Genomic DNA, 16924 nt, shown 5'->3' on the forward strand with positions numbered 1-16924 from the left:
GTTTTGGACCTAACATATGATAGAGAGCTAAGAAGTCTAGAAATAGGTGAAGCATTAGGAACAGAAGTAAGAATAGAACCAAGTGGGGAATGGGGAGAGGAAGAAGGGGAAGCATCTGGTAGGGAATGAAGAATATTTATGAGAAGTAGATCTGTAGGTAAAAAGGAACGAGGGCACTTGAATAAGAGTTGAAATTGTGAAAAAGGAAGGATCATTATTAGAGAATAAATCTTTAACCCAAAGAATACCTGATTCGGTGTAATTACTGATATGGGACAGGAAAGGTTCCAAAGCAAGTATAAATAAAAGCGGGGATATCGAACAACCCTGACGAACACCATGACTCAACGGGAAGTAACTAGAGATCTTACCATTGACTAAAACTGATGCCCTGGGGGATTGATAGAGTAAGGAAACAAACTAAATAAAATGAGGACCAAATCCTTGCCAGGCAAGGGATTTGAGCAAAAAGGACCAGTCAATTCAATCAAATGCTTTCTCAGCATCAATCGAGACAGCTGCTAGAGAACGAGAAAGAGAAGCTGCCTTATATAAAATGTTAAAAATGAATCTAGAATTGTCAGAGGTAAATCTGTCTTTAATAAACCCGGACTGCTCCTTACCAATCAATGAAGGAAGGAGGGGTTCAAGACGTAAAGCAAGTAATTTAGTGAAGATTTTATAATCCACATTGACTAACGAAATAGGCCTGTAGTTTTTACAAAGGGTTGGATCCTTACTGTCCTTATGGATAACACAGATGGTAGCCTCTTGGAAGGAGCCCTCAGTGGAACCAGATGCAGAGAAAAATTTAAAAAGTTGTAACAGCCTAGGAAGGAGAAGATTGGGAAAAGTGAAGAAAAAATGTGACCGTGAAGCCATCTGGACCAGGGGATTTGATCTTCTTAAGGGTTTGAAGTGCATGAAATATCTCTGATAGGGAAACGTCAGCTTCTAAGGATGAAAGATCACTATGATTCAGGCGTGTAAAAAAACTGGTAATATTTAACAAATTCTGCAAGAATCTTTAAAAACAGGAAGGCCTATATCGTTCTCTACGGAATCTAACATGTGACCCTGCTTACAAATTTTCATATCATTAGCCAAAAGCTTACCCATTTTATTATGACCACCGTAATAACGAGCACTACTACAAAGTAAAACTGAGGAGGCTTTCTCCATAGAGATCCTATTAAACTGATATTTTGCACAAACAAGCTCTTGCAAATTAGAAGGAGTAGATCAAGTATAATATTGATGTTCCAACCGTTTAATATCAAGTAAAAGTGATTGATGGTGCTTAAGGAGAGATTTCTTTTTCCGAGAAAAGCCATCCGGATCCGGGTTGTTAAACTTTGGAATCATAATCCTTTGAACATCCATCTTCTGATTCCCTTAATACATTTTAGTAAAGCCCTAAAAGCTTGGCAGTTCCTCAACTAATCCAGTTCTAACTCTATTTGCGCAGAACATCATCTATAGCACCAAGAGATTTGAGTGTACAATGTGCTTTTTAAATAACCGTAAATAAATAAATCAATTTATAGCATTACCCGTGAATCTCCCAATAGGACACAGAACCCAAAAATTAATAAGAATTAAAAATATACACATAAAATAAATGCAAATTATGTTATCTAACATGCTATTTAAGTATAATGTATTTTAACTTCAATTAATTTGACAGTCAAAAATATATTTGCCTTAAATATTACGTTCCATTTTATATGCATAACTTTAGCTATCTATTCCATTTGTTGAAAGAAATGGGATTTGGCAAGGAAATCATTGCATGGAGCCTTATATTATACTTCATCACCACTGAAAAAGTCAGGATGGGAGGAGTGCACTTTCAGGTGCTAAGTTCAAGGCCTTCCTCCACTTGCAGGCACCTGCCTGCACCTCATCCCTGGTGGTCCAGTGGGGAGCATCTCGGCTCTGCTGCTGCTCACTGTCTATTTGCTACTCTGCAATTTTTTCACCTTACTTTTTATCTATTTGTTACTTTTCTTATCCATAATTGCTTTTTTCACTTCCTCTTATTTCTGCTCTTTTTGCGCCTTTTTACAAATTTAACTTGGTGTAGATAGGGCCGTTTTGTTGCACTATGGCGGCTCGAGATTCACGGATCTCCTAGAGTATCACATCCAGCTTGTCAACAGGAGGGAGTGAAGTGACCTCATCATCAGTCCAATGAGATTGTATGGAGGAAGTCTCTGAAGGTGGGGAGCCAGCCTGCGCCATGCCTGGCACCACTTTCAGTTTGTTTCTGCCCATGACTGGTCCCAGCCACACTCCTAGCACCTTGACAAGGGAATCCGCTATATGCACCAGGAGGTCTGATTCTGTTGTGCTTCTCCCACAGGGGCCAGGATGCCACCACTGTCACCTCTTGTGATAGTGCTCAAGGACATGCAGCTTCTGTGGTCTGCTTGACAAATGACTTGGCACCGCAATCCACTTCTCGCTGATAACTAGGATCCACCGTCAGGGGATGGCGAGACAAGTAGTCCACTGGATTGTTAACTCCTGGCCAGTATACTACCTCAAAGTTGTAATGTGGACCGCTCATTTGCGTGGTGTTCTGCTTCTTGCAGTCCCTCCAAACAGTGGTACCAGTGGCTTGTGGTCCATTACCACTTTGAACTTGTGCCCACAGAGGTGGATATCGAAGTGCTGACACGCCCATCGAATAGCCAATGCCTCTCTCTCAATGTGTGAGTTTCCACGTGCATCCTGCTTCATTTCTGGGCTGCGCTGGACCGCTGACTGTCTCTGCCACCTCATGCGCTCCCAGCTGCCTTCTCTTATCACCTCAGAGGAAATAAGGCCGGCTCCGCTTATTGAGAGTGGCGTGCCTCGCTGAATCCTCTCCTGCGTTGCTACACACTCACCCGCTGGGCCTGCTTCGGGGCAAATACTGCTTCGCCTGCACTCAAGACACCGCACCTTGCCAGCGAGCCTTTTAGCACAACTCCTGCCTCTCGATCCACCCGATGTTCTTCATCGCCACTCCTCACCTCACGGTTGCTGATGTGATCGATGCTTCACCACCGGATGCTGCTTTCGCTCAGTCGGTAAGCTCATCCCGCTGTCACGCTACCGGTTCTTTCCGCCTCATCACCAATGTAGCGGGGCATTACTAGGAACACTGGGTGGGCAATCAGGTCGGCTACAGGCCTACAGCATGCACAGTAAATGAAGACACGCCACACCAAGTACTTGCTCTGTGCAGTCAGCCATGAGCGCTGACGTTACTTCTATTTTATACTACCTTGCCTGCACCCGGCCCAGGAAGCTGATTGTTATACAATGTTGGGGTCAAACTGGGTGACTCACTACAAATAGGTGTCGCTTCACCTTGCACGAGGGTGGGGCTGCAGGACGAGGGAGGTGGGTTCCGGGATCAGTTCCACCCCTCGGGTGCCTAGCACGTTGGGCTAACGGCAGCGGTGACTGGAGTGATCTAATGCGTAACGGGTGAACTGGTGGATAGGGTGGGGCAAACGACTGTTGAATGGGATTCCAACCAAGTTGTGCCCTCAAACTCTTGTTTAACGCTGGAGGTGCAGGGGAGCTGCCCTGCCAACTCTGTTTCTTTAACTCCGACCGGCAGACTCCTGCAGTGGTGGCCTGGGCCCCAAACCAGTAGACTACACTGCCACCCCGCCATTAGCAGTGTGGGGCTGACGAGTCACTGTGGGGCGGGACCTGGCTCTTGACCTGGCCAGTCTATTGCATTGGGGCCCCGTACACCCAGAACTGCCAAGGTTTCCGATTGCTATGTGTGACATTTAAAAAATGTCCGTGTAATTATGAGTGACATTTCAATGAGTATGAGTGACACTTTCTCCCCAGCAAAATTAAGCACTGAAGACAAGCAAAACACATAAATATCGGAAATTGCACCCATTTGAGCAACAAGAAACTTAGATCTTGAAACTGCTGCACAGCACCAAAAATGGAAGGGCACTAACATAGTATCCAGTAACTCACAGGGATCCTCATAAACAGTTTTACATGGTAGAGTGATGTTCTTTGCAGCAGGGATAATAACCCTCTGCGATAGAACATGCAGATTGAACTGCCAGTAGACAAATCTGCGACCTTTGAACAGGAACATTTAATTACAGCATCCTTTGTTTTTGACTTACCTAAGTGTCTGAGTCACAACAATTCTACCTACAGCTGTACCTAGCAGGGGGAAAAAGACTTCTGCCGATGTGTTGTTGCTGAAGGGTCTCTGTGAGTTACTGTCACAAACCTTACTGCAGACAGAGCTTCTGTAGTGTTAATGAGATTTAAGTCTGTATCACACGAGCAGAGCTGCTTATGGAGCGGAGGTTGTGATGTGTACGTTCAAAGACACTCTGACAGCACCTGCTCTCGGATCCAACCTTGACCGGACAGAACTCACCACTCACCCCTCAACAGGGAAGCCACACTTATCGAGGTCAGATAAGTGTTGTTCTTTCAACCTTAAAATGGGGCGGCAGCATCTATTTGGGGGGGGGGGGGGGGTCTGGGCCAGCAGAAAATTGAAAACATCCTGCTAAAGCCTATGCGTGAAGGGGCCTAGTCCCCCCTCTCTGGTGTCATTGATTATTTGTTGACACTTAGAGTGTGTCCAGGCGACCGACTTGAGAGGCGCAAGCGGACCCCTTCTGGCACCGGAGATTATAGAAACAATAATTTGCAATGCAATCGGTCTCGCCTTTGTGACCTTATCTGTATTTAGCTTTGCAGCACATTAGCCTGGGTACTGAAACATCTACTGTTCTTTAACACGGAGGATAAGTAAGCACCAAACTGCTTGACACGCCAGGTATGGGAACACATGGAGAGAAATATTGCCTTTCAGCGGGAAATGGTGTAGTCCAAAGCTCTGTTTTTAATATAGAATCAGGGCCTTCTGTGGTCATATCACTGAAAATACAAGATTTGAAAAATATATTATTGTCTACGGGTGCTCGTGGAAGACAATTTCTATGGACTCTGGTATTTTACTGACCTCTTCTGGTCGTTTTCTATCAAGAAAGTTAAATAGAGGCAGTGGCCAGAAAAATTAAAAAAAGGAAAGTCCCTCAGCAGAAAGCAATTCTAGTACTTTACTGATCTCTACAGGTCGTTTTCTATCAAGACAGTTAAATAGAGGCAGTTGAACAAGCAGAAAGCAATTCTGGTATTTTACTGACCTCTACTGGTCGTTTTCTATCAAGACAGTTAAATAGAGGCAGTTGAACAGAAAAAAGTCCCTAAGCGGAAGCAGACATGTCCTGGGGCTGATCTCCAGAGCCCACAAAGTACATACACATATAAGTATATACTAAAGTATATACAAGAGGTCTCGAATGCTCAACCTAAAAACCGGGGTGGCGGCTAATGCAAGGAACTACAGGCAACGTTACAGAGATGGCACCCCGGGGCCTGCAAGGTCAACTCAGCTGCTAATCATTACATTGAGCAGCAAGGAACAATGGTTCACGTGGACTATGTAAAAAGTATTTGATAATGAAAAAGCTCAATGGCATATATTTTTATGGGAACGGATTGTCAAAGGGAAAAGCAAAACCATACACAATGAAGTTTCTAGGATTTTTACTTCTTTTTGCATTTCATATGGTGGAAATGTCGTGACCACCTACAATGGGGAAAAGGAAGTCAATGGAGGGTGGGGGCCTACTGGTGTGCAAAAGAGGGAGAAAAGCCAAAAAAGTTGCCCATGCCGCTAGCAACTGTGTCCTAACAAGGATCGAGGGTATAGTGGAGGACTGTGAGGAGATTTTGGCCACCTCTACTGACACCACACCCGTCGTTGATGGAATACAGCTTGTGGCTGCTCCGGCACAGCCACCTCCACACGAGAGACACATTCCAGCTATATTCTCCAAGAAGCCATTACATAAACACTCTACGCTCGAGGTGCACAGCCTAGCGGATAGCATCCATGGTCCTTTATCTCCATCTAAAAACGCTGATTTAAGTGTGCCTGTAATTGCCAATAGTGATTGTATGTCTGCCCCATTACCCTGCTCCAATAGGTATGCCATTTTTGATTTTAGTGCAGAGTCTATTGATATCCCTACCTGTAGTAAAGCAGAGACTGCTATGCCACTCTCTAGCTCTACATGCTGTAATGTCTGTGGCCCCCAGAATGACGCCCTCCGCTTGAGAGTAGAAACCCTGGAAAAAGAACTGGCTTTGCTGAGGGAAAAGCTAGATCTGCTTGGGAGTAGCGCTTCTGGCATAGCTCTCCCTCCCCCTAAAGCGACCAGCTCCCGACCCTGTCAGGGTCCAGTGGGAAATAGCTTTGAAGAGGCTGGGCGGGGATCAGGGAAAGACCAAGGGATTAAAGTTTGGCCCTCCATTCCCATTCCCATCCCTCCCATCCACACCACTAATCTACACCCTGATTCGGGCCCTAGAAAGGGTCATAGAGGAGATTCAATAAATCCATTCCTTTTGGAAGCCAACCGCGACCAGAGCAGCCCTTCCGACCCTATCCTGGGCCAAATTTAGGTAATCTACATCCAAGGGGCCCTACCCGAACAATTTTTATGATAGGGTCCCTAAACTCCCAAACTCTCATAGCCACGAAAGCCATGAATCTCTTCTTAACAAAGTAATCCACTGGATACGATACGTGAGGGGTTGTAGGTCAGTAATACGGGAGGATTTGGCAAAGGTAGTCAGGATACAAAAACAGGGCTCCAGGACAGACTGCATTGAGATTAAGCTATTCATTGCTGAACTAGCCGGAAACTTGGTGGCACTCGAGTTTCGTACTTCCCCGCCAGGACTCTCGACAATTCAGTTCCGCAACTTTCCACTATGGTCAATAGTCGGGGAAGCAACAGAGTCAGGTCTATCCCTAGTTGATTGACTGGACAAAAATTCATCTTCAGCTCCCGACACCATCAATAAAGGGGGGAAAAAGGATGGTTTAGTGTCCTTTTCAACAGCTAGCAGGGAGGGGTAAGCAGAGAGGGGGAGTTTTCCGGATGACCCCTCCAGTGATGTAAGCGCAGGTGGTACCGGATCTGTAGCCAACCTCCAAGGACCACTACGTTTCCTTTCCTGGAACATCGCGGGGTTACAAAAAAAACTGCTGCTCCCCGAGTGGAACACTTTTATAGACGGTCAGGATATCTGCCTGTTCCAAGAAACTTGGAGCATGGTGCCCCTTCATAAGCCTGGGTTTGCTACCCACTTTATTCCAGCTACTAGATCAGGGAAAGGCCGTCCTGCGGGGGGACTCCACATCTGGATTAATGTTCATCTTAACTGGGTAGTATCTTTTCACCCAACCGCCTCGATTGATATTCTGCATCTGACGATAAAAGGCCCAAAAAAAGATCTCAACTTGGACATTTTTAATGTCTATGCCAGAGGGTCGCCTGGGGGTCAATTTTCTCAAACTATATCACTATTAGAGAGAGAGTTATCCAAATTCAACCCCAAGTCAGCAGTTATTGTGGCCGGTGACTTTAATTGCACTTTCGAACCTCTTTGCACCCTGGATGTCCTGGGTACCGACGACCAGGATACCAAATATGCCATCCCCCCTCTTAGCTTGGCCCCAATCAAGAAATGGTCCCAAAGGGCAACACAATTGTGCGCCCTTACATTGGAGCACAATCTCAGAGCCGTTAATGGCAGGTCACGCTCTGATAATTGTGGGGCCAATACATACAACAGAGCTAGCTGCCCGTCCAGGATAGATTATATCTTACTGAACTTACGACTCTGGCAAGACTTAATAGACATGGAAATTCTACCTTCCCAGGATAGCGATCACAACCCGCATTGTATGCTTTTAACCAACTCCTGGTCGGTCTCTAAACCTGTCAATGCAATAAAATTGACAACAAAAGAGGTAGTCCCCTCTCACTGCAACAGATGCCTTAAATGGCATAAGGTTGCACAAGATGAGGAGAAACTGTCCAAAATAAAAACTTTGGTAGAGCAGAAGTCTAGGGAGCTCGGCTTACTCCTAGAGCCTCCTATGGGTGCACAGAACTCCCCTTTTATATATCATTACCAAGATTTTATTGATAAAATGGGTCTTCTTCTTAGTATCCCAGATTCCTGCACTTACAAACCTATTAGCGGGTCCTCCAACCTTTGGTACTCTAGGGAATGCAGGGTGATGAGACGTAAGCTAACAGCTGCCCTCCAAAGTAATAACATCACTATGGTTAGGCATGCGAGGAAAGAATATGCCAAGACAATTGTGTTAGCCAAGCGTACATGGGAGGAAGCGCATTGGCAGGATCTTCGTTCCGCGGCTCTTTTGCGGGATGCTACGTTGTTTTGGGAACTTATCGACAAGGGTAGCCGCATGGGCGAGGCTCCCATCCCCAATCACATCTCTTACCACCAGTGGCACACGCATTTTACTAGGCTGTATAGTGTGGCTAATTGCCATTCTCAATTGACATCTGACATGCTCCCCACACCCTCCGAGGTCTAAGCTCAATGTGGTCTCTATCGCCATCTCAGGGTTGTCATCCGGGAAGGCGGCTGGTCCGGATGGCATTCTGGGCGATCTCCTTCTTTGCGCCCCAAAAATCTGGTCAGATTTCATTTTTGTTATACTGAATCTAATTGCTAGAGGTCACCCTGTCCCGGACTCTTGGAAGGGCGCCGAAGTTGTAGCAATATTCAAGAAGGGGAATAGGGAGGAGCCTGCCAACTATAGGCCGATAACCCTAATAGACGTCATCCAGAAGGTGGTTGTCAGGGTCCTCCTTATTAGGGCCAGGTCCTGGCTGGACGAAGCAAATGTGCTTTCCCATCTCCAGGCGGGCTTCAGACACAGGGTGGGCATGATGGACCAGGTCTTCCGGTTTTTACGATCTACTGGAAAGCGGTTGTCATTGGGAAAGGCAGCTTATATCTGGCCTTTATTGACTTAAAGACCGCATTCGACCTGGTCACTCGCTCCAAACTCTGGTCAGTGTTGTCTGATCTGGGCTTCCCTCCCTTGATTCTGGATATCATCATGCGCCTCCACGAGGGGAATTATGCTAGGATCAGGTGGGGTAACCAGGGCCAGCTGACAGATAGGGTGGTGGTAGACAGTGGAGTCCGCCAGGGCTGTGTGCTGGCCCCAACCCTGTTCTCTCTCTATATAAATGGGGTGGTTGACTATCTGAGAGAGATTCCTTCTGATGCTCCAACTTTGACAGGGGAGAAAACCTCCACCCTCCTTTTTGCCGACGACACCCTCTTGATGTCAAAAAGCCCAAGCGGCCTACAAAAGCTGCTTGATAGGTTTTGCCAGTTTTGTGATGTACGAGGCTTAGTAATTAACACCTCTAAAACTAAACTTATGACACTATCTCCATCCAAACAATTTAAGAATAAGATCTCACTTAATGGCACTCCACTAGACATCGTAGATTCCTTTGACTATCTGGGAATCAGGATCAATAAGTCGATGAAATGGAGCGATCATATATCCAAAATGTTCCTCAACCATAAGAGGGTGGCGGGTGCCATTCTAAGAAAACAACGCCTCTCCTTTAGCAGACCAGTCGTCCCGGCACTCGAGATCTATGACGGGAAGGCTTTGCCTTCAGCTCTATACGGAGCGGAGCTATGGGGGTTTGAGAACCTATGCGATCTGGAGAAATCAGAGAACCACTTCTTGAGAGGTTTGGTTTCTCTCCCTCCCTCTACCCCCCTGCTACCGCTCCGTATGGATCTGGGCAAACATCCCATTAGAGACATTGCAAGACTACGCCCATTGCTTTTTTGGGTTCGCTTGAGACGCACCCCCGAATTGGCTAGCTATGCCGACGCCTTGGACGAGATCATTAAGTTAAATACAGGTACTAAGTTCAAATGGATATCCAACCTCAAGCGATTGGTGACTGACATTGGCCATGGTGAGGCATGGCTCAACCAGGCCCCACCGCCAAAGCAAGTCATCAAAAAAGCATATTGGGTCTGGGTCAAGGGAGAGGAAGCTAGAAACCCTAAGAGAGGTTCTCTCACCAACCTGTTCCTCGAGCACAAGCTGGTGGCAAAATCTGAGCAATATCTTGATTATATTCAATGCCCCCGCGATAGAACGCTCTACATGGAGTTTAGGTTTGAGACCCTCCCACTTAATTCTTGGGTTGCAGGGTGGAATTGTCAGTCTCCAACATCTGCTGACTGCCCTGGGTGTTCTGCCCCTAGCGAATCTATTCCCCATTTTCTCTTTGCATGCCCAATGTACAGGGCGGCCAGGAGGAAGTGGCTCAGTCCCATTTGTAGGAACTTGGGTTTCGAGAACTACAGGGTGGCACTCCGCTACCTCTCAACTGATGCCTCTTCTATGGTGGTGGTTTGCGGGGTAGCCAAATTTCTGGGGTGTGCCTGGTTGACCCGTTCCAAACTGTTAAAATCTTACAAGTGCCCGGCTACTGGAGATATATGAGCATTCGTCCCAGCTATATCTCGAATTGTTTTTATGTTTTATTGCCTGCATATAATCTTTTTTGAACCTTTTAAATGTTTGTTGTATATCAATGGATTTTAGGATGCTTCTCAATGTACATACTTTTATGATATTTTTATATCGAATAAAGTTATACAACAACAACAACAATATCACTTATTACCAAGTGCGAAGGCAAAACACAAGTTTAGGATACCACCACTGTAACACCAATGTAGGAAAGTGGAGTATTATGTAGTGAGGCTAGTTAGGCTTCACTAAGCAATACTCCCAAAATACCCCAAAGATAGGTCAGGTACAGGTACAGAGTTGTCCTGGTTGTCCTTGGTGCTGAAGCGGGAGCTGCAAGAATGCTGGCTTTACCGCTTAGACTGTGCTGGTTTAAAAATGGATGCAAAAATCGGACAACGTGGCCACTGAGGTTAGCAGATGAAGATGCAGCAGAGTTCCCTCAAGACAGAGCATCGAACAAAGAAAGTCGTAGCCCGCCTGACCACCAACAGACCTTGGAAAAGGCAAGTATAGCCTCGTCGACATTCTAGAGTCCAGGGGGAAATGATAGCTGCCTGAAACTTGGTGGAGGTCAGGCCTACATTTCCCACAATTCACTAGATCATTTACTTTTGGGTGATCCGTCAGCGGGCACGATGGCCAATGATTCTTTTGTTCCGGGAGCGTGCTTTTTTTGTGGGCTGCAGAGGACAAGTACCTTTAGTCCAAGGGAGTTCTGGAATTGCCTTTGGCACTGAGAGATGTTCCTCATGACTTTGGAGCCACTCTCTGGTCCGGGATGAGTCGCTGTTGTGCAGTTGCTGGGTGGTTGCCACAGGTGCAGGGTATCATGCGTTAGTTTTTTTCAAGTAGTGAAGTCGCAGACTCAGGTCTCTTCTTTGTTCTTCATCGCAAGTTGCTTCATTTCAGAGGCTCTGGTGCCAGGGGGCCCCTTCAATCCTATATTTAGTGGTGTGGATGTAAGTAGCCAATGGACTACTAGCCCCAGCGGCTAATCCATCACTAAAGTGACCACATCCAGGCAGTTGTGCCAGCTTTTCTACCCAGAGCCCTCTATGCTGCCACTTTTCAAAATGGCAAAACACTTCTTTGGATGTACAGACCAGGTAGCCCACCTTAGGGGTGTGGCTAGCCTTCTGGAGGTGTACACCTCCTGACTATCTTCTTTTCCCATCTGCAAAGCTCCAATTTCAATAGTAAACTGTGGTTTTTCTTATCAATAACCTGTGTAGCTTGCCCCTTATATTGAGATATATATGACATTTATGTGCTACAATTCCACAGACAATAGAGTATCCACTAGAAAAATTGATGCTGAAGCTAAGTAACTTGTTCTTTTTATCATTTCAATGTTAGTGTATGGTGACGATTAACTCTTTAAATAACACCACATCACATTTCATCAACAGTCTACAATCAGCCACCTCTCCTATCACTTCTTGACTTTATATGCTTATATTTGTCTTTGACCCTGTACCGCACTCCTCTGCCTTTAGACTGGGTTTATGCTTAGAAATATCACATACATACATACATATGTTCAATAATCTGGAATTTGAGTTTCCACTGTAGTAATAAATGTGTGTTCACTAGTACAGTTGCACTAAATACTGTGCTATTGGGCTACATGTATTTTATTTGGCCTGACATAAATATTGCCCTTGATAGGCTCTGGTGACATTATATACCATGAAGCTGAAGGCTGAGTGGTTTGTAAATCTAACCTGAACTACAAGATTGCAATATAGAACTGTTTAACTTAAAGTGCAGCTAACAACGGGCACTGATTTAATGTAGAATTTTAGGTTTTGTTTAACTTACTTGAATAAATAGGGGGCAAAGGTGAGGTCAGCAGATTTATGCCATTCTGTAGCATTTTGCCGCATGATTTTTGATTTACTGCTTTTGCTACATAATTTGCAAATTTCACCCAAAAATTGTTTCTACCTGAAATGGATAAAATAATAGTATTGTGCTGAATAATTTGCATTTTTGCAGCTCAATTTAGATAACCTTGCCATATAACTTGGCCCTCAAAACTGAAAAGTCTTATTAGTCATGACAATGTCATGGCTCTACAGAGTGGTTTAGAGGCTGTTATGATGATGATGAAAACCTTGGGGCAGATTTACAAGCCCCTTGCGTGACTTTTGCACTGCAGTTGCGTCACTTTTTTGATGCAACAGCGGCGCAAACAATGCGGCCTATTTACAACGTGACGCATCTAGAGAGATGCGTCACATTGTAAAGTCCTGCATCACATTATACCTGCGTCAGGTATAATGTATGCACGGTGGGCGTTCCCACGCAGGAAGGCCTTGTAAAAGTTACTCAGTGAAATCTACAAGATTTCACTGCGCCACATTTAGGACGCCACTGCGTCAAAACCTTACGCCTGCTTCAAGCAGGCATAAGTGGTGATGCAGTGTAGTGGGAATAGGCCTCAACACGCATTGCTGCAGTTGCGTCGTGCTTGCGACACGACTCCGGCAAATGCGTGACTTTTCTGCCAACAAATGCGTCCGAATTTCGGACGCATCTGTCAATCCTTGCGCCATAATGCGACGTATTGTAAATACGGGGCACCTATGGTGCCGAAAGGGTTTCTAAGGGTGGAGCAGGGAAAGTGACGCATCTGTCCATTTTACATGATTCCTTGTGAGATATGGTATTTTATGCCGCTGCATTTTGGGCAATAAAATACTAAAACATGCTAATCTAATAGGACTGTATATTTGGAACAAGAATACTTCATATGTAATCAGTAATTGTTGGGCTGTTTGCCTATTTTACAGTACTAAATATAAACTTCTAACCTGACAGATTTATAGATGTAGACAGTAATCTCTAACATGACTCTAAATTACCAATAAATTTGTGGAAACAGATTTATCCTTTCGTTTGTCACTTTTCATCCCCTCATTCATAAAGAAAAGATACAATATTGCATTTTCAAATGTTTATTGAAAAGCTCTAATCTTTGTAAATAAAACATGAACTGCGATTATCAGAACGATGAGACACATCATTGTAATAAGCATTATAAGAATGGTGAAAAACGCAAACAATTCAACCATGTCACTAAGATTACTAAAGTTATTCCTACCTATTGCTAATATTTCTATACCGAGCAGAGCATGTCGGATGTTCCCATCTGCCAGGCCTACTGGGATGACCAACCCCACAACTTAGTATAACATGTCAGTAAGTCAATCCTAGTGTATCAAGGAATTCGCGTCTGTGTGTGCAGGATGGCATGGCTATATTCCTTCTCAACATGAATGTAGGGGACAGCAGGACTGTATCTTGGACACGGTTGACAGCATTGTTCCATAAGGACTCCGGCAGAAGTGAACCTCTCAACAATTTCAGCATGGACACCGTTTAAATATTAAAATGGCAATCTTAACTATGCCAAAGTTGCAGAACAGCGTCTAATTTTGTCTGGGGAGAAATAGTCATCTCCAACTACCAAAAGAAAACGATGCATCATGTTCTCAATTGTGCAACCCTGGAACTAAATGTGCAAACTGCAGGGCGACAATGCCTATCAATGCTAAACATGTACAAAGGCTATTCTTGTGACAGACACATATGTGGAAATCACAATTAGAAAAAGATGCTAAGTTAAAAGCCTGAAAGGAAAATGGAGCATGAATATAAGCTACAAAACAATAGGTTGTACAGCTGAAAAGCATTAGAATAAAGAAATGGTTGCATTTTTTTCCCCGTGAGTGCTCCTTTTTAGGTCAAAGCCTACCAGACAGCACAGCTGTATGGTTGCAAAGATATACTGGGGACATGCTGAAAATGTACCTAGAAATGAATTCCTCCCATTGCTTACCATTGGCTTAGTGTTTTGTAACTCATATTTGCTTGGTTTCTGTTCACTGACTTTATTTGTTTTAGACCAACCAGCATGACTTTGTCCCTCCTGTGGAACATAGCCTGTTTACCATTTGTCCCTATATTCGTCCAACAGTGCTTTCTTTGCAGGGAAATATTTTTTTTTTCATGAGTCACTCCATGTCTCTCTTGTATGATAGTTCAGTAAGCAGTAAACATGCTGTATTTCTTTGAAAAAGTTTCCTGGCCCCTATCTTTCTGCTTGACTGCTTCCACTTCAATTCAATTCAATTCAATTTAAATATACTTTATTCAGCACAACAAAAGAGCATTAAATGGTCCACAAGTAAAAACATCACAGTATCATGTACAAAATACCACATCAACATTAAAACCGCAATTAAGGAACTTTGTCAAGTGCACAAATAAAATTTCTTCTTCAGCCCTTGACCCCACCATAATGAACATGCCATCATAATGCATCTAGCCTTCCATTGACTTTCTGCTCGTCGCCGCTGCTTTAAAAAATGCACAAGCACCATAACAGACATCATGACTATTGAAATGTTGAAGAGAATATACAGCATCCTTATACTTACATATCTTTAGTGATTTTAAAATAGGATTAATGAATAAGATAAAAAACATTTGATAAAATCTGCAAAAAATCATAGAGTGCATTATAATCTTGTTAGATAGTGCACCGCAGGGCAAACTAGAGCTGGATACCCCAAAGAGCCACCACAGCCTGGGAAGGTCAAAAGCTGCACCATCGAATCAGCCCTAAAATGAAATACCAAGGATCTACCCACCAAGTTAGAGAATTAGCCAGATATTGAACTGTCTCCTCAGATGTAAACAGGCTAAGGTACTTCCTAATAGTCATTTTACTAGACTCCTTTTGTAGCCTCTGAGAGTAACAGTGCTCTAGAAAGTGACGATTTACCAACAGCTTATTCCCTTTTTTTAAAGTGTGTGGTGCATCAAATAAATCAAGTAGATTTGGTGCTTTAAAATAGTTTCTGGGGGTGTGGCCAAGATGGCGGCAAGGGCCTGGCCAAGATGGCGGAGAGGTAGGATGCAGGTTTGTGTCCCTCCGGCACCGCAACGCAAAAGCATTGTTATAGCGCCCATTCCCGGTGCCTTCAGAACGCGTTCGGGGACCGGTTGCCTCTAGAGAGTGAAGCAACTCCAGCGGGACGCGTCTCCCGCCCAAAGACTACGAATTAGCGGCCGTCGCACCGACACGGAGAGGAGGCCAAGCGGCTCCGCGAGTGTGAGGAGTGGCGGACTGTAATCGAGGGAGCCGTGACGCGGCCTGGTGGCGGTGCACGGCGGTCCGGAGCTAGTAGCCCCCTAGTGCTGCAGGAGTGGTGCATACCCAGAGGCTGGTCGGCAGAGAGTGGCAGAGGAGAAGGGGCGGTAGCGATCATCAGCGCGGGTTTTGGCGGGCGGGTGCCATCAGAGCCACCATTTTGGGGCCCTGGCCGACTTTGAGCTCCAACAGGTGGCACAGACCCGGCCTCTGCAGGTTAGCGGCATGGAGAGACCACAGGTACGAGGGCACTGACAAGCACAATACAGTGGACTGGCAATCCTCGAGGGCCGAGTTTCCTGCCCGGGGGAGAGAAGAACCGGCCGACACCCCCGACACGGTGGTAAAAGAGGAGGGGTAACAGCGGCTGGACAGCCATTGCTGGTCAGCGTCTTACAGTCTGCAAATCGGCAGACAGTGAGCGCTGAGACGGAGAAGACCTCCAGTGTGCGGACTAGAAGGGTGCGTCAGGGCAGCAGGAGAGGCAACCGCTGCCGGCACATCGATTGGGTGCACGGAACCGACAGAACCGCCATTTTGAGTGCCCCACCATTGCGGATCCATGCGCCCGCAGTCTGATGAACTGAGGTAGAGCAGTGGGGGTGATACTCTTATGGGTGCTGAGATTTGAAGAGGCCCGAGGCAATTGAGGTCTGGTTGCAACCCCATTGGCGCGAACACAGAAGGCGAGTGAGCAGGCCTTCTAGGAAGTGAGAGGGGCCAGGCCCGGCGGCTCCTTTAACACGTGCAGGTCACAGGGAGCTGAGCCATGGCAGCAGCACGCAACAAGAGAGGCAAGTCCTTACAGGATCTGCTCCTGAAGCTGTCGGGATCGACCACCTCGGCAGGCATGAGTACTCCCAGATTGACGGATGGTGACAATGCCCCTGCTACCAAGGCCTTCATGGTGGAACTCTTTTCGGCCATCAAAGAGGACATACAGGAACTCAGGGGCCAACTTGCCGCTGACCTCAGGGAGATACGGAGGGAGATGGATGAGGTTGGAGACTAAGTACCCACACTAGAGGATCATGATGTCAACAGGGAAGAGGACCTCCATCAACTGCAGCAAGAGATGCTGCGCCTCCAAGAACAGTATCTTGATCTTCAGGCGCATGCCGAAGACTTAGAAAACCGCTCTCGGCGAAACAACGTGAGGATCAGAGGTGTGAAGAAGGAGATGACCTTAGAGCCTACGGAGGGGCGCTGTTCCACCAGGTCTTGGTGGAGGAGGAGGCGACGGTCATTTGAATGGACAGGGTGCACTGAGTGGGCCTCCCCGTGGTAATAAAGCCCCACCA

This window comes from Triturus cristatus, chromosome 2_2, assembly GCF_964204655.1.
Source record: "Triturus cristatus chromosome 2_2, aTriCri1.1, whole genome shotgun sequence".
In the NCBI taxonomy this organism is placed as follows: Eukaryota; Metazoa; Chordata; class Amphibia; order Caudata; family Salamandridae; genus Triturus; species Triturus cristatus.